The sequence below is a fragment of the Cataglyphis hispanica genome, chromosome 13 (assembly GCF_021464435.1).
Source record: "Cataglyphis hispanica isolate Lineage 1 chromosome 13, ULB_Chis1_1.0, whole genome shotgun sequence".
In the NCBI taxonomy this organism is placed as follows: Eukaryota; Metazoa; Arthropoda; class Insecta; order Hymenoptera; family Formicidae; genus Cataglyphis; species Cataglyphis hispanica.
Window position 1 is genome coordinate 5,426,102 of NC_065966.1, and position 26,645 is coordinate 5,452,746.

General features: G+C 35.5%; 1 protein-coding gene across 7 annotated transcripts in view; it reads left to right on the plus strand.

Moving 5' to 3' along the window:
- The window catches only part of LOC126854206 (uncharacterized), an 82,572-nt gene that overhangs the window by 30,048 nt on the left and 25,879 nt on the right, over window positions 1-26,645 (plus strand). Inside the window, exon 2 of one of the 7 annotated variants that reach the window (XM_050600680.1) lies at window positions 16,722-16,829. The exons of 5 other annotated variants lie outside the window; for them this stretch is intronic. The gene's annotated coding sequence lies outside the window, so the exon portion shown is untranslated. Of the gene's footprint in view, window positions 1-11,321; window positions 11,347-16,721; window positions 16,830-26,645 lie in introns of those variants that run through there. One more of the 7 variants, XM_050600681.1, reaches the window with a different exon arrangement.

Here is a 26,645-nt window from a genome sequence, read left to right on the forward strand (position 1 = left end):
AATTTTTTTTATTTTATGAAAAAATAAAAATCATTTTTTGTGATTCACTTTAAATTACTTAAATTTTTTTAATACCCTAGATTTATTTATTTGATTTTTCAAACAATATAAATGTAAGAAATATATATATATATATATTTTTTTTTAAATTTTGACAGTTCTTTGCTACTGTACAGCCAAAACATTCTTAAATAATTTTAATGAAAAAAGTGCAATCCGGAGTTGCATTTATCGTGATCGAAACAACAAATATTTTCTCAATACGAAACTCGAAAGCTAATGGTGTAAAAACTCATTCTTTACTCTCCGAGTAAGTGTTTTGTTCGGATCCGAGATCCGCTTTTCTAAAGCGACTAGCTTCTCCCGCTTGCTTCGAGAAGAAAGAGAAGATGCGACTGCACCTGACCCTTTTCACATAGCTCCGGTAAGAAAGTACCGTCCTCTCAGGAGTAATACACACACACACACACCCACACTTCTTCGCGATCCTCGAGATTATCCGGCACGGAACGGCGCGATTTTTCTTCCCGAACGGAAACCTTACTCGACGTTTCCGGGCGCGTGAGATAAAGACAAATCTTCTCCGTCCGTTACCGGCGAGAAAACACTTCGCTCCTTATCTAAGCGAGACTGTTTCACTGACAAGGAAATTCTCGTTGCGCTATTAAGAGAACGTGACACTAGCTGGACTATCCAGACAATTGCGCAAGAGCGAAGCACTTTCTCGCAAAAGGGATGGAAAAGGGCGTTGGATTTTCAGGGGTGGCGAATAATTCGTGGCAACTTGGTAGGGGAAGAATATGTGTGAAGGGTTGACAGGAGACGAGGGGACGAGACGCTGAAAGGTGCGGAGATGAATCTTTGCTTTTGTCGAGATCTTTAAATGTCGCACAAGATGAAACTCAACTCGAGTCGACTTCAATAAATTTATTCTTTTAAGCAATTTTGTGAAATATTAAATTCAACTTTTTTAAATATTTATTTAAAATCTAATAAAAACTAATGTCGAACAATATGTCGATATCAGAGAGATAAATAGATAGATATAATTGAAGATACTTAAAAAATAATTTTGCTTCAAATATTATTGTATATTTATCTCTTTCTCAGCAAAAGGACAAAGATAGATGTAGTAGAATTTCAGTCAATATACGACCACGCAGTTGTATTGAATACTGCGAGAAAAATGGAGACAACTTCGCGAAAGGATCAAGAAGAGAGAAAAGAGGAGCCAACACGAAAGTCCTCTGAAATTCCTACAAGGCGAGACACGAGTACCCGGGTATGTCGGGTCTCGAGACTTCCACCCTCTAACCACCCCCTTGGACTCTCTCTCTCTCTCTCTCTCGTTTTTTCCTTTCCTCACTTCTTTATAGTGCTGAGCTGTCGCAATGTACCCCCTCGTACGAAAGCCATCCCTCCATGTATCCTTAATGCGACAGTCGGGCACGCACGTCGTCGTCTGTGCGTATATTCTCACGCAAGGCTCTCCAACCTTCTCGCATTCTCGAAGCATTTTTCTTTCTGCGCCTTAAAGAGCGCGACGTAATTCCTGCCCAAAGAAAATTTCACTCGAACGTATATACAGGATGTCACGCGTGTCGCGCATTTTTTCTTATTAATAATTTTTTTGTTATTAATAATTTTTTTTTCTTATTAATAATTAAAAATAAATTTTTTGAGGGAAAAGATTCCAATGATCTTGGCATTATAAATCTAAGAGAGCGAATCTAAAAGTTTTGTAGAAGTTGTTTTGCAAATATAGAAAAATCTTATTATTCGCTTAAATAGAAATGGAATTTTTAATTTTTGACATTGCCGGCCTTTATATAATTAATCGTCGAATTAAAATTCTATTTGTCGGAATAAGTTTGGAAGTTCGCTTTCTTTCTCATCCGGCCGAATTAACAATTCGTCGCGGGCGAACGCGAACTTTTCACATTTTCCACATCTTTTTCTAAAGTCGGCTATTCGCGGTGAACTTTCCAGTCGGGGAAAATCGCTCGACGAGAAAACTCGCGTTTGAAAATGACATAATACGTCGGCGAGAAGTTTTTACACGACGTGAAAACTTACAAGAGCCCACGATTATATCCCGTATTTTCTCTCCTCTCTCTCTCTCAAGATTTTTCATATATCTGAATTTCTTTTATCCCTGATGCGATTTTATTCCTCACGATATTCTCTCCCGGTTTTTCGAGAAATAAGAAAGCACTAGTGATGCAAGCTCAGCAGAGAGATCGCGATATCTATTTTTTTGTCTTCTTTTCTTCTGCTGTACTTATATATGCATCGATAATGCCTTTCGTGGCATTTCCCTAGAAGCAAGAAAAATGTTGTTTACGATGTTTCCGTAATGAAACCGCATTTATTGCCGAGATACAACGTCGAAGAAAATATTAAAAAAAAAAAATCTGATGCATTATAAGAGAATGAGAAAATAGCGAAAAGCATAAGCGAAAGACAACCATAATAAAAATTTAAATAACCATGTAATTCAAATAATTATATAATTACTTTTCTTATATTATTTTTTTCTTATGTACTGACGAAAAGTGAAATCCCAACAAGGGACAACAAATAATATTTTTGTATTATATATATTATTTATTTAAGTTTTATTATTTTATATATAAAAAATATATATTTATATATGTATACAAAATAATAAAAATATATATATATATATATAAATAAATAAATAATATATATAATAAAAAATATAATAAAAGTAAATAAATGAATTTTCTTTGTAATTTTTATTCATCCAGCATAATTCCTTCAATTTCCGCTAATGTAATTTTCTTATTTATTTTTAAAAATGGGTACAATAGATATATAATAATATGAAACAATTTTGAAAAATGTTGGATTGGAATATATCGATACGTGTAACAATGTTTTATGCAAACCAGCATTTGATTCGACCATAATTGAGAGTGAATACGGCGGAAGATTACCAATTAGCGGTTTGTGTGTGTATGCGTGCAAATCGATAACCGCCGTCTCTGACAGATTGATATCGATGGAAGATGAGAGTATCCGCGATGCGGTGATATTAATGTAAGGTTTTGTTGTAATATCGCGCACAGCAGGAAAGTGCATCCATCGCACCGGGTGGACGCAATTATTATGGAACATCAAATTTCATTGTAAAGCGCTTTTTCCTCCTCTCATACATCCCGGTCGCATTAGGATCTCGTTGCAGCGCGCTCCGTTGCAATAGCGTTCTCTCGAATGGACGTATCACTCGGTTGCAATTTATTCCGCGTCACCGAGAGACCGAGGCTTTATTTGCGTCCCTCCGTTCAACGCAACAGAAATTTCAATCATTGACAAATGAGACTCTGAAAATGACGTTTATTCGCCCTTTTAACAAGTCGCGTTTAGCAATGAAAAAATATTCCCAACTCGAAAATATTTAAACATTGTTGACGTTCGTATTTAGCTAGAAAATAGTTGTGCAAAACTATCATTTTTAATATGTAAAAGTTTCCTATCTACATATAAAATTCATATATAAACAATAATATCTCTTAAATTATTTGTTCTTATTATATATACATTTTAAAAAAACTTAATTTTCTAATTCATAATATTAAATTTTAATACATATTAAGTATTTATAAATTATTACTTTTAATATGTAAAGCTTCAACAGAAATTTTAATCATTGATAAACTCTGACGTTTATTACTTTTTAATTTTTTTAACAAATCGCGTTTAGCAATGAAAAATTATCCCCAATTCGAAAATATTTAAACATTATTACGTTGACATTTGTATTTGGCTATAAAATATTTTTGTGCAAAATTAACTAACCAAGTAAATTAAATCGGTTTATTAATATAAATTATATATATATATATATATATATATATATATATATATAATTTATTTTCTAAAAATTCTAAAGAAATATATTTATATAATTGTTATCTGGTAAATGATGTGATGCGTGAATGAAATGGAATTAATGACCGATATTATGTCACAAATTGCTTTTATTTAGCGCTCGAGAGAAAGAATTCCATCGCGAAGCTATATAGGGCCCGCTATTGTGCGGGTCGCTTATCAATTTGTCGCATGGGGCCTCGCTCGTATTTGCAGCAACAATCATACACAGAGTCGGCGAGAAAGAGCGAGAGCTGGAAGAGCGGATTGTCCCATTGTTTTTGCGCCGACAATGCCGGGTGTGTATCGGGGTGGCTGATTTAAATTAGTTTCCGAAAGAGAGAGGGTGACGCTACAAATTTCGACAGGGGGAGGGGATGCCTCTTGCCATTTCCCCTGACGTATCCTGATTAATGTTTCATTTAAATTCACGAGCGTGCTACACTGACTGCGGTTCCCGCCGGTCCACGTCGGTTACTGCGTTGCTGTCGAGGAAACCGAGACGCGACAAAATGCAAAATGAGCGCCACCGTGGCTTACGTCCCTTCGGAGCCGAGTCCCACGTTTCCTTATAATCGCTCGTTCTTAATTTGTATTAATGACTCTTAACACGCTCCTGACATCAGAAGGGACAATGATAATGGTTGAACAAAAAAATAAATTTTTTGGATACAAGAAGAACAGAGTATTTTTTCATTCTTAATATAATCTGTTCTTTTAGTTCTTCTTTTAATTTTTTAATGCTGAATTTAAAATTGGGATTAAAGTTTGCGAAAAAGACTAAACTTAAAAAAAAATCGCAATTTTGCATTATCATTATTATTTATTTTTATACAATGTATAAAGAAAGCGCGTCAACAACGAGGTTTTATTTTAAGCGTCGATCGTTTTTTTTGTGTTGCCAATAGCAAAAGAATTCGGTTTTTCGATTTTTCCTGCAGCTTCAGATGATCGATAAGATTCTTGATAATATTGTCGCGAACAGTTCACGCGAAAGAGTCCAGCAATCGCGTGTTCCACGCTCCATTCCGTCGTGTAATGAACTCGGAAAGTCACCGTAGGAAATGTCGCTGTCCGCACGAGCACGCTCCCTAAATCATTTACTTTCTCCCCCTTGCCCCCGGGGAGGCTGGGGAAACTATGCACCGCCGAAACTCGTACTCGGACGTGGAGAGCGTGGAGAGAGAAGAGCCTCCTCCTCCGCTCCCTCTCTTACAAAACTTGGGATTTCGTTCAACTTTTCTCATCGCAACGAATTCAATTTCGCGGAATTTAGTATCCCGTGAAATTTTATCAGCGCGATATTTCAAAGGGTGCGGCGACAAAAGTTTGACCGCTTCAAATAGAGCTTCTTTAACTCTTCATTGATGTGATATAGGGGGCATATTTTATTCATTTATTCTCAAACGACTCTTATTTTAAGAATGTTTTGGCTGTGTAATAGCGGCAAGAAACTGTGAAAATTAAAAAAAAAAAGATATTCTGCCGTTTACATTGTTTGAAAAAAATTGAATAAATAAATCCAGATTAAAGTAAAAAGAATTAAAGTGTCGCAAAATAATATGATTTTTAACATCTTCGTAAAAGAAAATAGTTGTAATTAATATTTTTCCTTTTTTGATAATTTATGACAAGAACTTTTGATCGTGAATAGCTCTTGAAATCAATTGAAAGCAAGAAACAAAAAAAAAACGAGTAATTTTCAGAAAAAGGGGGAGAAAGAGAGAGAAAGAATATTTTTCTACAATTTTTAGTAAATAATTTTTAAACGAAATCTATATCAAATTTTGTATAAATATTTATTAGAATTTTCTTAATATATGTGAAAATTTGTATTTTGTTGACAATGTTCTTTTCTTGTCAAATTTGTCAATAAGTGTCAATACGCGATTTTCTATAAAAATCAATATTAATTTTACATTTAAATAATTTCCAAACCATTAAGAGAATTTTATTCACGTTTGCACAGAAGAAATAATAGAAAAGTCTACGAAATTTTCATGCTTTTGTCAATGTTTTGACATGTGGCACATACATCCTTAAATGATATGCATATTATTTTTTTTCTTGTTAATTAGAATATATATATATATATATATATATATATATATATATATATATATATATATTAAATTATCAGAGCGCATTGAAATGAAAATATTAATTTTGCCTTTTTAAACTCTTGTCAAACTAAAAATATTAAGATATTCCATAAAAACAAATGTAAAAATGATGTAAGAATAAATTCCATCATATTTTAGGAGTATGGAAAAAGGAAATCTTTACTGTTTTTTAAGAGATGTAGAAACTGGAAAAAGGATTCTCTTCCTACGATCCGATTCTATTCGAGAGCGCATTTTTCAGCCGATTATATCAGATTCGTAGGGACCCTCGACTGCGTCGTGGTATTTCAAATTTCCTCGCGGCCGGATGCCTTCACGACTAGAGAGGGTGCAGTCTCCCCTGCAAATCCTTATCGACGCCCCTTTATCGGCGTACCTCTCTCTCCCCCAAGAATCGAGCTCTCCTACGTTATTGCCGAGGCCAACGTGAGCTCCAACATGGACAAATATCTTACTTCGTCTCTCTTTCTCGTATGTTAAACGCCGTGCCATTATTCTTATATGACGGACGAATATAAAGCGGAGAAAAGTTACTTCGCGCGATATTGGAACAGCTTGATTTCCGACGCGTGAATATAAATGCGGTCTCTTAAGTGGCAATGATATATAGATAGATAAACGCGATAAACGCCGTCACGGATCCTTGATCGACTCTTGCCGGATTAAGATAGATGATTTTTCTCAATCTGCTTCGAACGCGTTTTATCACGAAGAAGATTGATTCAATCGCAGCGAAGAGAATAGCAAATCGTTTAATATAGATTCATTGTCATCAAAGAAGTTACAAACAACTCATTTAAGTGGAATCTTCTTGCAAATCAAAGCGAATAAAATAGATTATATTAAGTTTTTTCTGCTTGCCAAACAAGATCTGATTCTTGAAGAGATTTGATTGAAAAAGTTCTAGTTTCACCAAATTTTTTTATAGCTACTCTTACCAAGATTATTAGAATAAATCTCCTTAATGTTTAATGGAAAATCATTCAGTTAAAAAGTTTTTCTTTTCATGCATATATTCATATTTACATGTTAAAATTTTCTTTTGCTTCTCCTGAAAATTATGCTGTCATTGCCTTTATTTGCAAATGAGTATCAAAAGAATATTTTAATAAACAATATAATATTCTAATATACAACTTGACACAATTCAACAGCTCTTATAACAGCCTTCTAAATAAAAAAAAATAATAAAAAAAAAACATTTCTGCGAGCTCGAAAAAGCGGACACAAAAGACGAGAGGCTCACGTTACCAGAGTCAGAAAGTCGAGTATTTGTTTGGACGAGGAGAGCTTGCCAAGGGAGGGAGGGGGAGGGGAGCCTTTCTAAATCGAGGCGGACGTTTCGGTCAATCTGGAGGGTACGAGAGATCGGTAGCCATATATAATGCGCAATCAGCAGCGTACAGTCGGAAAATTCGCCCGAATCGGGCCCGTTCGTTCGCGCGGAGGCGTTCGACCGGATTTAACCGGACGAAAATAAGCCCGCGCTCCTTACGCAAGATACACGGCTGCTGCTTACACCGGGATACACCGGATTTGACGAACGCTCGTAATATCGACCACGCCATATTCGCATTCGCCATTCATACATACGACATTCGACGCGTCGTCCATCGGTGAATTAAATCAACTTATGAGAACGAAAACGCGCAGACGAATGTCGATTCTATCCCTTATTACAGTGCAATGTTAAGATTTGCGTCTGGCAAGTGTATTTATTCGGATAGGATGCGAACGTTTATGAAATGACTCTATTTTGAGTGGGAGGAGATTGATTGTATTTTAAAACCAATTTTTGTTAAAGTTTTAAAGACAACGCGAAACTTACTTTATCCTTCGATTAATTCCTTAAGGTGTCATCTGTCAAAAGAATTGACAAAAACATGAAAATTTCGTGTTTTACTATTTTTTCTGAATATCTGTGCAAAATCTGAGCATAATTCTCTCAACGGTTTGACAATTATTTAAATTTAGTCGATTTTTATGGAAAATCGTGCATTGTAGCACTTATTGACAAATTTGACAAGGAAAAATTGCTAATGAAATAAAAATTTTCACATATATTAAGAAAATTCTAATAAATATTTGTGCAAAACTTGATTTAGATTTACTTACTCATTTAAAAATTATTTATTAAAAATTGTAGAAAAATCTCTCTCTCTCTCTCTCTTTCTATAAATTACTCGTTTTTTATAATTGATTTCAGGAATTATTTACGATCAAAAGTTTTTGTCATAAATTAGGAAAAATATTAATTATATTTATTTTCTTTTATGCGAAGACATACCATAAAAACCATACTATTTTGTGATACTTTAATTCTTTTTATAATCTGAATTTATTTATTTAATTTTTCAAACAATATAAACGTAAGATATATGCTTTTCTTTTTTTAATTTTGACAGTTTTTTACTATTATTGTCTCTCACTCAAAATATCCTTAAAAGAATCTCGACTTTAAATTCAGATTCGATGATATTTATAATGTCAAAAATTATTTCTTTTTTTTTTTTACATTTATTGTTTTGTTCTTTTGCATTTAGTTTGTATTTGCATTCATATTCCACATCTAAAACTACTCATTTCTATCAATAGATTGTACGACAGTTAAGATCAACTAATAAATCAATAAACACGCTGATTGGCTCGAGAACAAGTCAAGTGTGTGATAATGGCTCTCGAAAGATTAGCTGAGCCACGCGTTATTTTCTTTGCCGGTCCGACGGAATTAGGCATGTATAATGCATATATTATATAGGCTGTGCTAACGAGCTCGAGACCACTCCGACGAGGAAGATTATTCGCTCCTCTCCGAGTCTGCCTTTGAGTGGCGCTCGTCTCTTCGAGTAGCATAAAAGTCGCGACTCTCCAAATTTCTCACCGTAAAATAGAGTATAGGATCAATGAAAATTGTCATGCGTCTCGTTTAAAGGCTTCGATCGCTAGGATCTCCCACGAAATTATTCGTAGGTCCTCTCGACAATGAATCCTCCCCGAGGGTTCGTCTCGTCGTTCGTTCATGCGCGACAAAGGAACTCCGTAATAAAGGTCGACTGGGGAAGGGAGGGGTGCTTTTCCGCGATAATTCTTCCGCCATCGTGCATTATGAAAATTGCGGGTTTTCCCGGCTAGGTCCCTTTTCGACTCTCTCGCCGACGTTAACTTTCCCGAGAATGTAGATACTCGGATGGGAATAGTTGAGTAATAGATATAACGCGAGAGAAATATGTGAAATATATTTTAAACAATAAAATTTAAATATTATCTTAATCCTATTTAAAATATCTAAAGTATTCTATTTTTTATAGAATAATTCAACATCCGAATAAAATAAAATCCATGATGTGAACACTTAAAATTTTATTCAATTTGCACACATCCTATAGAAATTATCGAAACTTTCTATTTTTGATTTACATTATGATTAAAGAATAATATTCTTTTTAATTAATCATATAATTTAATCATTTCGAGATTTTTAAAATGGAACAAAGAATAATAATTATACCTACGCACTTAATTTATTTATCTTATCTTAATTTATATTTGTTTCGAGATATTTTGAAAATGTGGAACGTAGGAATATACTAGCACTCTTGAAAGTTTTACTAGCCAGATTCTCTCTGATGCTCTATCGATGCAGAAACGATTGTCTAGCAAGTAAACGGCTGGAGTGTTCGTTTGCAGATACGAAAGGGTTGCGGCTGAAACACTCGCGCTTAATCCCATTACACTCCTCTAAATAGTCGAGTTAGTACGAATTATGTAGCCCAGCATCGCGTTGATTACTGCAATCTACTCGTAGCAGGTCCATACGCAGAGTAGCAGCAGCAGCAGCAGCTTTCGCGAGGGGATTCCGTTGCGAGTCCGACAAAGTTATCTACCACGCGGAAGGGTCGCGCAAAGTGAGATTCATTTATCCCCGAACGTGATGCGACAGATGAAATATTCTTACAAGCCCAACGGAACTTTACACGCGCATCTCTCGCATCTCGCGTCTCCTCCAGAATAGAGATATAAAAAAAAACAGTTTTTCTTTTCTAATAGAAAGTAGCAGTTGACAAAAAAAACAAATTTTTTTTCATTGTTTTTTAAAATATATTTTTCTTTATATTTTTTTCGTTGACATAATAAAAAAATTAAAGTTCTTATATTTTTTTTTTTTGAAAATAATTTTAATAGATTAATGAGACTTTTGCGGCAAATTATTACATCAAACTTGACATTATTCAGATAATTTTCAGTTAGATGCATAATAATAAAAAAATAATAATAAATAATTACGTAATAATAAAATAAAATAATCATAAAAAATTTATTATTTAAAAAGTTAAAAATAATGAAAAATTAATTTACAGTAATCAAACTATAAAGATATTAAATAATCTGAAAAAAATAAAATTTTGAAAAAAACGAGGCTTATTTTTTTCTAAAAAAAAAAATGTTTTTCTTATCTAAAACATTTTTCTTATTTTTTATATTCAATCGCGTCAAGGCTCTTCGTATAATATTTCACTGCATACTTTTGCGAAAAGTAAGTTGATTAAAAATTCTTTACGCGTCACTAATATAAAATAAATTTCCATCGCGCGTTCACATTATCTTATATGCGCACTTTGCTTTCCGAAAATTCACCGTCGGTCGTAACGAGCGAAATCCTTTTAGGTGTTCGCAAAGGAGAGAGATCCTTCCCTCGGGAAGGGCATCTTGAACTACCCCGGGAAATCTTACAGGGGGGCGTATCCCCTAGGGGCAACTTCGTAGCTCGACGAGAGGCGTCGCGCGCGACTTGACGAAGTTTGTTAAGCAACACAAAGAGGAGTCCTTAATCGCATTTTCCTCCTTTCTTGCGACAACTAACAAATTCGTTCTCATCCGCAGTCGAATTGCAGCTCGCTATCATCGAGTTCTTTTTCGAGAGTCCGGCTATATAGTGATCGCCCTCCTACACATATCTCGCATATTGAAAATTACAGACACCTCAAGTCATAACTCTCTTATCTCGACTCGACTATACATTGTAAATCGATACTTTGAAACTAAAGGAAGCAACGAGATATTCCGCGCTTTTGAAGCGAAAGGAAACAAAGAGTCTATGCGAAAGATATCCTTGTAACTTCAGATTAACATATGACATTAATCGTTCTACTTTTTGGAAATTGATTTTTTGTAAAATACAAACTCTCTATTTTTCTTGCAGAAGATTTGAATGTATTTCCAGTTGTCTTATCTTGGCAAGAGCCCTCTCCTGCTGCTTACGAATCGAAACGTAATCCCGTGACGTGCGTGACACGTCAAAAGGGGATAACACGCCAATATTGACAGAGAGGTAATGTCAAAGCCAACACCCCCTCCCCTTCCCTTTCAAAATGCGGTAACGTGATCTTCGCAGCCGTGCACGCGGATCAAACTTAATTACATCGCGATCCCGAGAGTGTTTGTCTATTTAGTAGTCAACTCTCGGTGTTCGTTAAAAAAATATACATATAAATTAATGTATACCACAAGTGAAAAACAAGTGATCAATAATACAAACAATAATACAATAAATAATATAAATTAATAAATAGTAATCAATAAGTAGAAAAATAAATATAAAAAAAAATGGTGATAATAGTGTTGGATAACTCACAGTATTTAATTAAAATCAATTTAACTTTTGGTATATATTATAAATAAAAATGTACGCAAATATTAATAAAATTAATATAAATAAAAAATAATATATTTATGAAAAAAGAAATTATTTATAAATAATTTTTTATATGTAAAAATTTTGTGCTGTATAAATTAAATAATTTTTTCTGCAAATAAAATTGAAATTAAATTATTGCAATTTATTTTAATTGTAGATATAACTGAATTTTAAAATAAATGTGAAAATCTCTGAATCTCTCATTGAGGTTGTTATCAAACTTTATCAACCGGAGACGGAATAGATGCAACCTCATTAAAGTTACCGCATGTTATGAAATTGCATAATTCTGGCTGCCGGCCATAACGAACCACGCGTATGTTTTTCCTGTGTTATACATAACATTACGCAAAGTACGCGTACATTACGCATAATTTAGTTCAAATTTTCCAGTAGCTTTAAATTGATTCGTTTTCATAAGTAAATTTGCAGTGGAATATTTTAATGGAAATATATCACAAGTAAATAAATTTAAAATCATTAATTTTACTGTCATGAAAAAAAAATTGATTTTAGCTTCTATTTTATTTTCGTAATTCTAAAATCATCGCCGCGAAATACGTGAGAAAATTTGTTTAAACTTGTTACGTGATAAACGACATCTGAAAATTTCTTACGCTGCAGAAAGAACTGTTATACAATTTTTATACAAACTGCATATGCGATGCGTTAAAGTGTTGAATGTTCCTCGCAAGGCGAGAGCAGCTCACTGATTATGAGACGTCCGTCATGCCGATGTAATCTCGAGACATTTGTCTTATCGCGCTGACATTACACACGAAGCGGGCCGTTAATAGCGCGTTTGTACGAGCGACGAAGTGTGCGATCTCACATTGCACGTCCGTATCAAAATACTGCAGATTCGCAGGGGAATTAATTAAATTAAGTCTCATGATAAAGTCATATCTTTTTTTTTTTTTTAAGATTCGCGAAGATGAAATCTTCCTTCGGTAGAAAAAGAAAATGTAATAGGAGAGAGAGTAATATTAGAAAATGTGACACTGACAATTATATGACTCTTTATTTTCTTGTGAGAGAGAGAAGTTTTTTTTTTAATCTCGCTAGTTTTAGTCTCTCGAGAATATTTTCCACATCCGCCTCTGCGCGTAATTCCCTGACTGCGTGCGACGTTGCAGAAATTTTTATCGGACATTCTATATTGCTTATCGTCTGCAATGTTCAACCTCGTTAGGGTTTATTAATTACTTCCGAGTTTCCACTTGTTTCCATTTGTCTTTTTATAGTAGTTTCTCATAGTGTGTTAACTTTTCCACGAGCTATAATGGATAAAAATAGATTTATTTAATCTCGTTAAATCGATCGCTTCAGTGTCAATTAATTTACCACGAAGAATGTATGTGTCATATGTCAAAACATTGACAAAAGCATAAAAATTTCGTTGACTGACTGTTTTTCTATTTCTTCTGAGTATCTGTACAAAATTTGAGTACAATTTTCTTAACTATTTGCAAATTATTTAAGTTTAAAGTTAGGATTGATTCTTATGGAAAATCGCGTAATTGTAATACTTATTTACAAGGAAAAAACTTGCTAACGAAATAAAAATTTTCATATATTAAGAAAAATTAATATTTGTGCAAAACTTAATTTAAGATCCACTTACTAAGTTACTAAAGTTACTAAAAATTATCTAAATGATCTATCCTAAAATTATCTCAAAAATATTGTAGAAAAATATTATGTCTCTGTCTCTCTCTCTTCTCTTTGCAAATTAATCGGTTTTTTTTTTTTTATAATTATTTTTATTTTGTGCAGTTGATTTTAGGTGGTATTCACGATCAAAAATTTTTGTTAAAATAGGAAAAATATAATTACAAATATTTTCTTTTATACGAAGATAGAAAAATTATATTATTTTGTGATACTTTAATTCTCTTTATGTTTTGGATTTATTTATGATTTTTCAAACAAATATAAACATAAGAAATATATATATATATTTTTTTTAAATTTGACATTTTTTGCTATTGTACAGTCAAAACATTTTTAATTCAACTTTAAGATATGTCCATTAATTTCCGTGAAGTACAATAGTTCAGTTTTCCGATTTTTCGATTATTTGTAGGAAAGGCCAACGCGCGATTGTCGACGAAAGCGTCTATGTCGCGTCATATCATAGTTTCTAATTTGGGCTCGGCGAAGGAAAGAGAGCAGAAAAATGAAAAAGGGGGAACACGCGCGAGAGGACGACGATGACGAGAACGAGGCGCGCATAAGCGGTCGGAGTGGCCGTCACTTTTAAAAAAGCAGCAGCGACGCCCTTTTTCTGCTGGGGATTCTCCTTTTCTCGTGCTCGTCGTCGCATGCCTCGTCTAACCCCTCGTAAACCGGCGCACGTGCTGCAGCACGCTTGCCTTTGCACTTGACGGTCGCCGCACGTGCTCGCACCTTGGGAAAGTCGCAGCGTCATTACGATAGTAACTGTTCCATCAATGAATGCGTAATGAAATTTTTCCGAGAAACTCGCGCGCATAAATTTCGCGCAAATTTCCACGTACGTTTCTCACATGAAAGCCGAGCGAAATTAATGGACTATTGATTTTTGCAAGAAGATATTCTATTTTCGAACGAAGCGCTTTTTTTTTTTCCAATCGTTAACATTTAATCGAGGGGAGTTTAAATACGCGAAAGGGTAAAAAAATCGGAAGGATGACTGATAAAAATGCAAGCTCGAACGCCGCAGCTGAGGTGCACGCGCGCGATCGTCGCGAATTAACAATTTTAATCGCTTTTTTTTCCGCTTTGATTTATCGACGACACGATGCGGGGTGGTTTTCTCCGTGCGTCGATAATTATAAGAGCGAGCGAACGCGGTGATTTTACAAGTGATTTGTTACATACCCGGTAGTTTGCTCGTTCTCGTGGCTTTTTCATTTTCCCTTTGTCTCCTGGCGTCGATAAATAATTGCCTGAAAATCCGTTGAGCGAATATCTGTAATACTGCAAGAGCGATAACGCGCCATCGACATTTCCGCGATTCGGAAAATTTCAATATCGCGAAGCATGTTGAGCGACGAGAGGAGGCTGGAGGCTGGATTAAATATTTATTCAATAACAAACTAAATATTTTTTACACGATATTTTGCGTTGCATTATTTTTTTTTCAATGTTTCAAAAATATCTCGATATCGAGCTAAAAGTTTTTTATTTACAGTTGCAATGTGAAAAGCATTAGAACATTTAAATATTACAAAACGAAACAAAAAATTTTTTTATATCTAGATTAAAATAAATAAATGATAAATAAATTATTTATAAATAAGTAAATAAATTTATTTATTATAATATTCATAATTTATTTATTATAATTATAAATAAATAAATAATAATAAATAATACATATAAATAATAATAAATAATAACATGCATAATTTTTTTACAATGTTCGCTCGCGTTGCCCTGCTTGTTCTGTTCAGATTAAACAATTTCTACGTTAATTTCAAAACATCGAAAACTTTGTTGCAATGATGTTGCCGAACATAGTATTATGCGAAAATTGCATCTGCTACAGGAAGCGACCCTCTTCATTCTCTCCGGATCATTAGCTGCCCTCCAAGCACTCATTAATCAGCCCCAACGATGCCTTGTCGTGGCATCGATCTTTCGCGGACGTTCCTTTTCTTGCTATGTTCGGTTTAAATTTCGCATTTCAATTCACTTTTTGTCTTTAAAGAATTTTTCCAAGGAACGCACGTCGCGTCGTAATACATTCGTTCTGACCTAATACGGTCAAAATAATCGCATTAAATATTTTTTGTTACACCCTGGAAGAACGCTTTAAAAAGATATATTTCGTTTCTTATATAAAAATTTGCAATGGGTATCCCGCGAAATTGCCGAACAAATACTTTCCCCTGGGCAATTCCGAACGATCTCGGAATCCACCGTCTAATTTCGACGTTCTCGTTGTCTAGAAGGTGTCTGAGAAAAGCTCTTGCCTTCCGTTACTGGATTACAGGCACCCCTCGACTAGGGAGATGCTCTTCTCTTCCCAATTTATCCCAAAAAGCGATCGAGTCGGCTATTGAATAAAAATTTGCGTCAACTAGGAATTCGCGTCACGAAACACCCGCAACCCTATCTTCTATCTTTCGTGGAATAAATGGCGTTTCGCGCGAGTGTACATTCACGATCGTTCGCGACCTTAAGGGAATACCCCTTCGTGGAAAGATAAATGTCGCCCCCGTTCATTGGACCGATCGTTGGATAAATTTAGTGATGCTTTTACTTGACTGTATTCGTTATCTGTCGCGATTGACAGATGAAATCTGCGCGTTGAGAGAAAATTGTGAATGATAGGCCGTGGGATGAGAGTAGAGAAATCGTTCATTTCGTAACCCCATAGGAATAACGGTCTCCCCTTAAGTGCCCAACGTCAATCTTCTACGAAAAAATCAAATATTTGAGGAGGAGAAAAAAAATCTATAAGTTGGAAATCGCACGAAATAACAATAAATTATTGCGATATCCAGTATTGCTACGTTTCTTTAATTTTAATTATAAAAGCAGGGTCCTCAGTCTTATAAGGATTGAGAAATGTCAAATTTCTCGTACAGATGTTTTCTATTTCGGGACTAGACTATATGTCTTGTTGTAATACACGCCACGCGACAGACACTTCCACGATGAGTGGAAGCTCGCAATCCTGTGATAAAAGAAAAAAGGATCGGAGAGAGAGAGAGAGAGAGAGAGAGAGAGAGACGCTCCCTCACAAAAGATGGAGAGGAATGTCCCCGACGCGGACAGCGACCAGCGTGCGACAGGATCTTCTCTTTATCTCTCTCTCCCTCCATCAAATCTCCCTCAGCCGATCCTCGGGCCGATGCGACGATTGTTGCGTCTCCTTGCATCGATCTGGACACCCTGTAGATCCGGGGGTTGGCTGCGGGCGAGAGCTCCGAGGGTTGCCATGACGACCACCATTGCCCCGCCACTGACAGAGGTGCTCAATCGAACCCTTTTGGCTACTTGGCCGCATATGTTTTCAGCCCTCTCGCAACCTCTCTTGCTTCAGGCGGCCCTTGCTTGCGCTCACCGAGAGGGTGTTCTGACTCTTTGGAAAACTCAACGCAACCCCCGGCTCTCTATTGTTGATCGTGAGTGACGCAAATTTTCTGACAGCTGATTCTCGAGTATTCGGGCTCCACAATAGAATTGAAATTGAAATCTCAATTTGTCAAAGTTAACCCTTTATTATGATACAATCAAGTTTTTTTTTAGGATAATAAGGAACCCGTGAAATTATTCATTCAAGGACTATATGACAAAATAATGAATACAATTATTAATCATTTAATATATTCAAGATAATTAAATTTAATCAACAATTCAAGGAATAATCATTGATTTTGATATCTCAAAGTTAAGATCTTCATGCATTTTAAGTCCGTATTAATGCTTGAAATGAAATAAACATAAGAGAAATATTTCACTGACATTCTTCATTCTCTAAAGATCTTTTCAACCTTTTGATTCGCCTGTACGAATTAATTGATCGCCGCGTATCGCGGCTTGTTAGCCGATAACGTCGATATATATATATATATATATAGAGAGAGAGAGAGAGAGAGAGAGAGAGAGAGAGAGACAGAAATAGAGAGAGAAAAGGAGATACGATTTGGCCACTAAAGGTTTTACCGCGCAACCACCACTCGGGTATGGAAATTCGAATTTTACCCCATCGTCGGCGTGCGCTACCGGCCAGACTGTAATTTCATTACAGCCCCCGTTATATAGTCGAGCGAACTTTTTTTTTCGCATCGCAAAAAAAAAAAGAAATACGCGCCGAAGGAAAGTTTCCGCGCCCCCGACGAGTTCTTTCCAGCGGCCGCACAACGCTGATTTCGTTCCGACTCGAAGGAAACTCGTGGTCCACTGACAGGGGTGGGTTGGTTATATTTATCGACTGCCAGCGAACACCTTGTGCGAATAACTGCGATTGGTTAAATTAGCCGTAAGAGTGATATCGGCGAGATGTAAATTCTATTATACAGCCTGCTCGAAATCTCGATTTGCCCAGCTTCCCTTTGTGTCACATCATATTCAGGGCATCGGGATGATAATTTATATATTTTAATTATATTATATTAGATTTTTTTTCTATTTTTATATTTAAATTTTATTAAAATAAAGTTTGAAATTATTTACATTAAAAGCATCGGTAGCAGAGAAAGATTGATGATAAAAGTGATTTATTTTGGAGATTAATAATCATTTATTCCGATCTTGATAAAATATTCATTATAGCCCGATTACGCACTTTCCTTATTTCAATTCCGTATAATATCGGGCTCGATCGCCGAACTTGAACACTCGAGAAATTAACGACGAGATACAACGGGATTATCTCGAATTTATTCCCGGCCCATTTCACGCCAGCCAGATAATCCAAGATCCTACGCAGAACTCAAATCCACGCGTACTCAGCTGAATTAATACTTCTTCTAAGCAATTCGTCACGCTTAATACGGTGCCAATATCAATCACATCTTTGTTGATTCCTTATCGAAAATTGCAAAAGATTTCATTCATGAGATGATGGTAACTTAAATTTTTAATATACGAGACAATATGAAAGAGTGATCAGTAATATAGTTGACGATCACATTTAAAAAATTCTAATTACTATATAAAAATAATATTAGAAAAACAAATATATATATATATATAATTTGGATTCTAATAAAATCCAAAAATTATGTGTATTCTTAAAAGAATTTAATCAACTTGAGATTTATTTTGAGAACATATTTCGGTGCGTTATCTTTGATTAAAATATTTTTGTATTTATGCAAAATGCCCGATGAAATTATAAACATAAAAATAAATAATTTATATTAATAATATAAATTATTTATTTTTATGTTTATAATTTCATCGGCCTTTTTGCATAAATACAAAAATATTTTAATCAAAGAGATAAAGCGGCTAAAGAGATAAAGAGATAAAAACGTGGAATTGAAAGTGGCAAATGGTGAATTAAAATTATTCCGCGGAAATACAATGCAAGGAATGAAAAGATCTGCGATCGCATTCTTTCCGCAGCGTCGAAAAAAAAAAAAAACGAATCCTCGACTGCGTTATTGTTGCGCGGAGAGTAGTTGTAGCGAGTTGCGAATAAATGGACGATATACACTTCCAATATACGAGGGTCCTGGCTCTCATATCCTGGTCAGGCTTGAATGAAATTACTGAAAGGGAGTGTTAGAAAAAGAGTAGTTATCTCATACCGGCCGGTCCATTGTCTCTCTTTTACTCTCTTCGGATGTTTTATATTTTGTCATTCGTTTTCATTCCCCCATCCCTGCCCTCGCTTATGCAAAGGGAAGGATAGAAGGATCGCCGCGAAATATAATGCGTGTCTCCCGTCTCATCATCTACGAGTTGTCTCTCGTCCATGTCGAAAAAATTAACGCGCTCGTTAGTGGCATTTATATCTGGTTATCCTTCGCTTCCAGGCGATTAAAATATTTTTGCAGTATTTTTTCATTTTTTCTTTTCCCAATTTTTTTTCTTTTTCTAATTTTTCCAATTTTCTATTTTTCTAATTTCCTGCATTTTTTATCGAATTTATGGCATTCATAAATATCGTCATATCTATAAATTAATGCGTAAAATTGCAAGGACAATAAAGAATATCGGGGAAAATTTTGAGGAAAATTTCATCTCAATTTTTTTCAGCTTATTCTCGTCTGTCTATTGGATTAGCATACATCTGCCTTATAACTGACATCTCATACATTTATTATCATTCGATTATCGCGCACGATATTTCCATTTTCGCGTACAAGAAGATTACTTTCGAACAAGAAAAAGTCAAAGGAAACCAGGACGCATTATGACGTTTGCAAAATCTCCTAGACTAATTTATTGAACGATCTTGGCATTTTCAGAGACTCTCTCGTTTCCTCTACGTTATATCGTTATCTTCGAAAGATCGCAATCTCTTTCCTGTCACCGCAACCTCTCCTGTCTGCGTAACTCTTTTCCTCTTCTCCTCTCCCGCCAGATAATTTTTTTTTTCCATGCAGGTAGCTCTAAGCTCTACGTCGATCCGTACGAAATTGCACTGCAAACGATTGGCTCTTTGCCCGCGACCCGGTGGATTGATTCGGTCAAGGGGGAGAAAAACGTATAGAAGGAAAAACGCGGGAAAAAAAAAGAGAAAAAGAGACAAAGGCGGCATGACTGATCGAGCAGGAGGGATTAAGAGAATTCGAGGGGACCGCGCCAGGGATTATCGAATGGGCGGAATGCAAATTAATTTTTGAGCAGCTTTGGCCACCCCGAAAGCTTAAAACTTTGCGGGCAATCGCCGTCGGCTCGATGTCCATGTTGTTCGCCTTTGCAATGAAATTTCGCGATTTAAATACCGCTCGCAATTTCCACGCGATATAGCGTGCAGTCGTAAATAGCGATTTACGTCCGCATCGCAGCCGAAAAAACGTGAAAAATTTGCAGGAACGTGTTTCTCTCTCGTGTTTTAGAGAAAAAAATTAATTTTCGCACGTCGGTGATATGACTGACACTCTCAAAGGAGAGTGCTCCGGGACAGAATGTCCTATGAATTTACATATCTTTTTCGCTCTAGGCCTTTCTCTCGCGAATTCAATTAAACGCGCGGAGAAAATGTAATGAAAAGCATTTGCAAAGATGCGGATTCCCGAGGAAAATTCCAGGATCTCATTAATTAAATTTAAATATTATAAACAAAATTTTCATTTCAAAGAACCGCGAACAATCGCAAAATATTAAGTTTTTCTAACTGAAGGGCAGGAATTTCTATTAAAATTTAACTTCTGTATAAATAATACTAATAATTTAATTTCTATTATTTAATTTCTATAAAAAATTATTCCGAAATTTATTTCTACGTTTGCGTATAATTTTAGATTAAGAGTTTTTCTAATCGAAGGGCAGCAATTTTTATTAAAATTTAATTTTTATTAAATAATAATAATTTAATTTCTATTATTTAATTTCTATTAAAAATTATTTCGAAATTTGTTTCTACGTTTGAATATAATTTTAGACAATTAAGATATATTTAAAATATTTAAAATATATATCTAAAATATTTTTGATAAAGTATTTTTTTTTTTTTAGATTCAAGTTTTACTTCTTCGTTATTCTTGTGTGTTAAATTTTCCTCCAAATATATCTGAACTTAGACATCTCAAATTAGCGCACTTTACGGTATCTGACAATAATCCGATAAAGTCTTTCTGTAGTTAGACAACCCGTGTTAGATGCAGTTTCTACCATGCAAAGTTAAATAGGACGCATCGATCACGGCTTCTATAAATAATTCCAGAAACGATAATGCCAATAGTGTAGTACGGCGGCGAACTGAATGTAAATTAATCTTCGCTCGTATAGCAAAACCTTGAGGAAAGCGCTGTCGATCGCGAGGGAAACAAGATAAATCGCGTAAAACATCGCCGACAATAGCACCCGAGCACCGCAATCGCGCGTACGAGTGCACATTTCCTTTTATCATTGTTCCATTACACCGTACGTCGTTTCCTCTTGCGCCTTCAATCGCTCGAAAGAAAGTTGTAATGGAAGTTCTCCATTGATCAAAGTTTTACTTTTCTCGCGAGAGAGAGAGAGACGATTTGCATTAAATGCGTCTCGATTCGAATTTAATGACGCGTGAGAACGCAAAGGGCGCATCGCGAAAGTCTGCAGGAAAATCGAGTTGAGAGGAGCTCTCTTGGCCATCTTTGAACTCGCTAAAAGCCCGCGCAGCCGCTAATTTTATAGCGTTAGGTTCATAATCGTGATCGCGAACAATGACAAAGCGCAAAATTTCAAGCGGCGATAAAAATGCGTAATAAAAGCGTTTTATTATTTTAACGATATTAGATTTTAGAATATATTTTTTTGATCCACCGCAATTTATATTAAAAGTGCCATCGTACTTTTAGCCAAATCTGTGGAAGGAAGTGTCATATGTTGTCAAATGCACTCTCGTGTTTCTATGTGTGTCTTCAAACCGCAGGATAACACCGGATGTCCCAGTTTCCAACTACTGATATACGGTCTCTTTTTTTTTTTTCCTTGAAAACACTCGGAGCTTCAAGAAGAGTATGTTTGTCTGCGGGACAAGTTGATGGAGATTTATCGTATTTTTATTTATTTATCTTTTGTATTGCTTTGGAAATTTGTATTTTAATTTCTTGAAGTTTATTAGTGTCTGTTTCAATTCTTCATTTTTTAATTAGAAATATAATATATTGCTTTTTCATATCTGAATATCAAAGTTATCCTTGCAAGGAATTAAAGTATAGTTTAATATACATATAGAAACATTTAATATAAACGAAGAAATTTCATAAATAAATTGTAAATTCATTTTACGATTTCTTAAAATAATCATTTTTATTATTTTAAGAATTTAAATCCGTTTAACATCAAATTTGCTTTATGTTCCGCCAAGTCATTTTTGACATAATTTTTAGCGCTGATTACAAATCTGGTCGTAAAATTGGCGTATAACGTCACGTTTTACGTCAAAAAGAAATTTGAGATTTTGTCAAAAATTTGACATGACCATTACACCATTTTTACCAGAAGATTTATAATCCGCGCTAAAAAATCTACCAGAAATGACTTGATATAACTGAAGACAAAAAAAAGGATTTTATTTTGTCGATCAATCGTTCGCATCGATGCGTGTATTTTGCGTATTGACACAATTTGCATCGTCACAAATTTCGCGAACGCCAACGGCAACGAGATATATTTCACCAACGGATGATAAATGCGTGGGGTTGCCTCGAGAATGGCGAGAGGGGATGCGAAGGAAGAATTCGCACCCTTCTTTCGCTTTAACGAAGCGCCATTTATGGGGGGGGGGAGGCGCGATGAAAAGTTTTTTTTCCTCTTCTCCGGGCCAGGTTGCTCGCTATTTTTTTTTTTCTTTTATGCTTCGCGATCGTGTTCGTCGACGTTTTAGAACGATTTCAGAATCTCCGCGAGCCTGGTTATTCTATTATTCGACGACAATAATTCCTCTCCCTCTAGAGCTCCTCTTCCCTTTCCGCGCAATATCTTTCATATCTCTACCCTGGGTGTTGCAATCATGGTATGCGATATAAGGGAATGGATAATATGAATTTTTCAAGGCATTGTCGGCGCGCGTATCACTTTGCATTTGCATCCTGATTTGTTTTCGTTTCTGAATAATGCCTCGGTATTGCTCTGTCGTTATTTTTTATTGACTTCCTTTTATATGCTAGATGGAAACATTTTATATCCTCTCTGAATGTTTTGTGACATATCTACAATACAATTTTTTTTCAAAATATGTTATTTCTATCAAAAATTAAACGCAATTGTGCGGCTTGAAATATTTAGAAAGAAATTCTATATATATATATATATATATATATATATATATATATATATTTTTTATATATTTTTAATATGTTATTTTAATAATATTTTATAATATATATTTTTTTAATACATTATTGACGCTAAAATATCTTTAGCTACAAAAAATTCATAGATTCCAATTTAAATTTTTAATTGCGTATGCATTCTCGTGCATTCACAAAATATACACGCATATAAAATAAAATTTATATTGCTACAGGTTCTTAAATTTAATTTATAACAGCATTCGCGTGTTTTTGTATTATAAATTTAAAAATCGATAAAAAGAATTATGTGGACATACACACACACACACACACACAGACACGTCACACTTTAAATTATCTTGGCTTAGCAATTTAAGGGAGCTCAAACTTCAGCTTGCTCATACGCACTTTATCCACTATAATCCTTGTTACTTAAAGTTACGCAAGCATTTGGATCCGCGTAATCATACGCTACATTTGCCACGAAACTGTTCTATCTCGAGTTTGACGTTTGACGTTTGACGTTTGACGTGAAAACACTACGTTATCTCGAATCGCGAGGATCAGACGAGATCGCACACCTAACATTAAATATAGACAAAAGATTCAGTTTTTATAGCTCCATTCTCGTTTACCAAAAGTTGTCGGGCTTTCCAGCATGTAAAATTCACTCACGTCGATACAAACTTGGAAGATGTGATCCCCGGAATCGCGTTTGAACCTTGTTCGCACCGCGAGAGATCGTAAAACGAAGGAAAATGCATATCTCGAGGGCATATTTTCTCTCTCTCTCTCTCTCTCTCTCTTTTACGCTCCTCGTTCCACCGGCTTTCAGCCACGCATCTCGTGAAAGTCTACCGGGTGGCTTCGACCGAATTTCCCGGTCTGAGAAATTCAACATGCGCCTCTCTCGTGCGAGTTATTCGCGAGCGAGAGAGGGTGTGCGGAAAAGTTATTCGTTTGGGGGTGAGGGGATGATACGACGACATGAGGTGAGGAAAAGTTGAAATTGGCGGATGCTATATACGAAACTACGTGAGAGACTATTTTGATCCGTTGTCGATGCGAGTTGGAAAATGTCTCTTTAAAGTTCAACGTCAAGCTTAGAGGGAGAGACATTTCTTCGAAACTTGTAGCAGCTCCGCTTTTATAACTCGACACTATTATTTTTATCGTCAAGTTATTTATTTTTTTCTTTTTTTTTTTCAAGCTTCCTGTCTTGACTATATTTTTATTTACAGTATTATTTTATAACATGTTATATCTAATCGCGCGATGAATAGTGAGATAAAATATTCAAGTAAAAGATTATTTATTATTTCTTAAATAATTAAGTATCAAATTTCTTCGACAAAAATATTAAAAACATAGTAAGTTTTTTTATTTTAAGACTGATTGGCAAAACCAACATAAAATTTGCGCAAGTATAGCCGAGAATTTATTATTATCCAACAATAATTCTGTGTGCTGCGGACACAGAAATAGACAGATTTGCAGTTAAATGCGGAAAAAGCAAACTAAAATAACCGGCGAAAATGTGTATTGAAAAAATTTCATATGTTACGCGTAAACCGCGAAAAAATTCCTGGCTTATTTGACGCAAAAGGAGGGTGGAGGAGGAGGAGGAGGGGCAGGGAGATCGTTATCACCGGAAAATCCCACCGATATGTGACGCGGTCGAGAGGCAATTTTTGTTACAAATTTCAGTGGAAAAATTGTCGGGGAAAAATTTGTCTCGACGATGCAAGCGCAAATATTATTCCGTCATCGACGCGGGCAATCGCGCGCGTTGCAGAGAGAGAAAGAGAGAGAGAGAGTGCCCTTTGTTTTCGAATTACATCGCGCTGGGAACAGGTACGACGTCGTTGGACGACTATACCGCGGCAGGTGAGGAGGGCGGGGGAGGGAGGGGGAGGGGGTGTGTATCCGCAACGACGGAATAATAAAAGCGCGGAATCCCGGATGATGAAAATGTAAATTTCGATTGCCGAGGACCTTTCGGGATTCGTCTCGGCTCGCCTGGACTCGCTTCCGATCGAGAACGCGTTTTATATTCCGCTCTGCCGCACTCGTTCGCGATAAATTGAGCGGTGAAAAATAGACGAGACCTCGCAATCGAGCGAATACCGCGAGAGTGTCCCCTCCTCTTCCTCCTCCTCCTCCTCCTCCTCTTCCTCTTCCCCACGAAACTTATTTCAGGATTACTGCGGGGATTGCTGTTGTTTAAATAAAAATTTATGTCTATCGCGCATGTAGCAAAATACATACATATATAACGCTGCGGATAAAGTACTATGATCGTGTCTTAATAACGTAAAGCTAATAAAAATTGATTTACGGATTGAAAAAATTGCTTTCATGAATTAATCGCGAATGTGAGATGGAGGATATAAAATCTGAATATACAGATCTATGCAATTGATCTATAGAAATATCCGGAACAAAATATATCGAAAATATCGCTTTAACAATGCACGAAGCTGTTATCCGGTTGTTCTTTACAAACGTTATTTGTTGGTCATTCCGTTGCAACAATATTTAATAATTGGTATTAAATCGCTGGATATATATCAGACGTGTAATAGATATCTAATTATTTCATCGCCAATATATTAAAGTATATTTCGTATATATCTTTCCTCCCAGTTAATCCGCGACTATAGATCCAACGGGATTTAGGTTGTCGCGTTACACGCACTCACGCACGCACATTTCTTTCTCGGCCATTTTTCATCGCACCCAATTGGGGAAGCGTCAGAATTCCGTCCGAGGATCGAATCTAGGTCGATCCCTCCTGCCCCTAATCCTATCCATCTGACACTTTTATCGTAATAAAAATTCCTTTACGAAACCAGAATTTTCTTAGATTTTCTATGGCTAGATCAATTTTAATTTTATGAGACTGATATAATTTATTCTACGGCATTATCAAAATGAGAACATAATATGTAGTTTATATTTTTTTTTTTTTTTTATTTTATCTTTAATTGCCTCAAAAAGAGTGAAGGCAATTGTAAATAAAGAAAAGAAAAATTGTGGAAGTATTTTTTAAATTTCCTTGCGGCAGCAAGGTGCCAAGTTCTTGGCATTAAATGAGAGCAACGTGTCGTGCGCAGAATGTGAAAAGTTTGCGAGAAAGAAAGGAGTATCATCGCTGAGGAAAGTCGAGGAGATCTCGTCGTACTTCGCGCTTTGTCTTACACAATGAAGGAACAATTATCGTAATACTCACTGAAAAAAGGCGCTGCCTCTCCCTTCCCGCTCGCGGCAATGCAGTTAACTATTGTGTCTCGCCCTAACTAATTTTCCCAGCCTCCTCCCAGTCTCGTTCGTTCTCAGCGTTGTTAACTCGTCGCTCGCGAATGCGAGAGATAACTCAGTTTGCAAAACTTCAGCCGAAACTTGAGACGGACTTTTCGGACTTGTGCGTTCTCTCCACTGTCCAAATTCACTTCGGATTTGCCTCTTCGAATCTGAATGCTTTTTAACGAGCATCATTAGTAACTTTGTGACCGAAGGACTCGCAGTTGAAATTAATCCGAG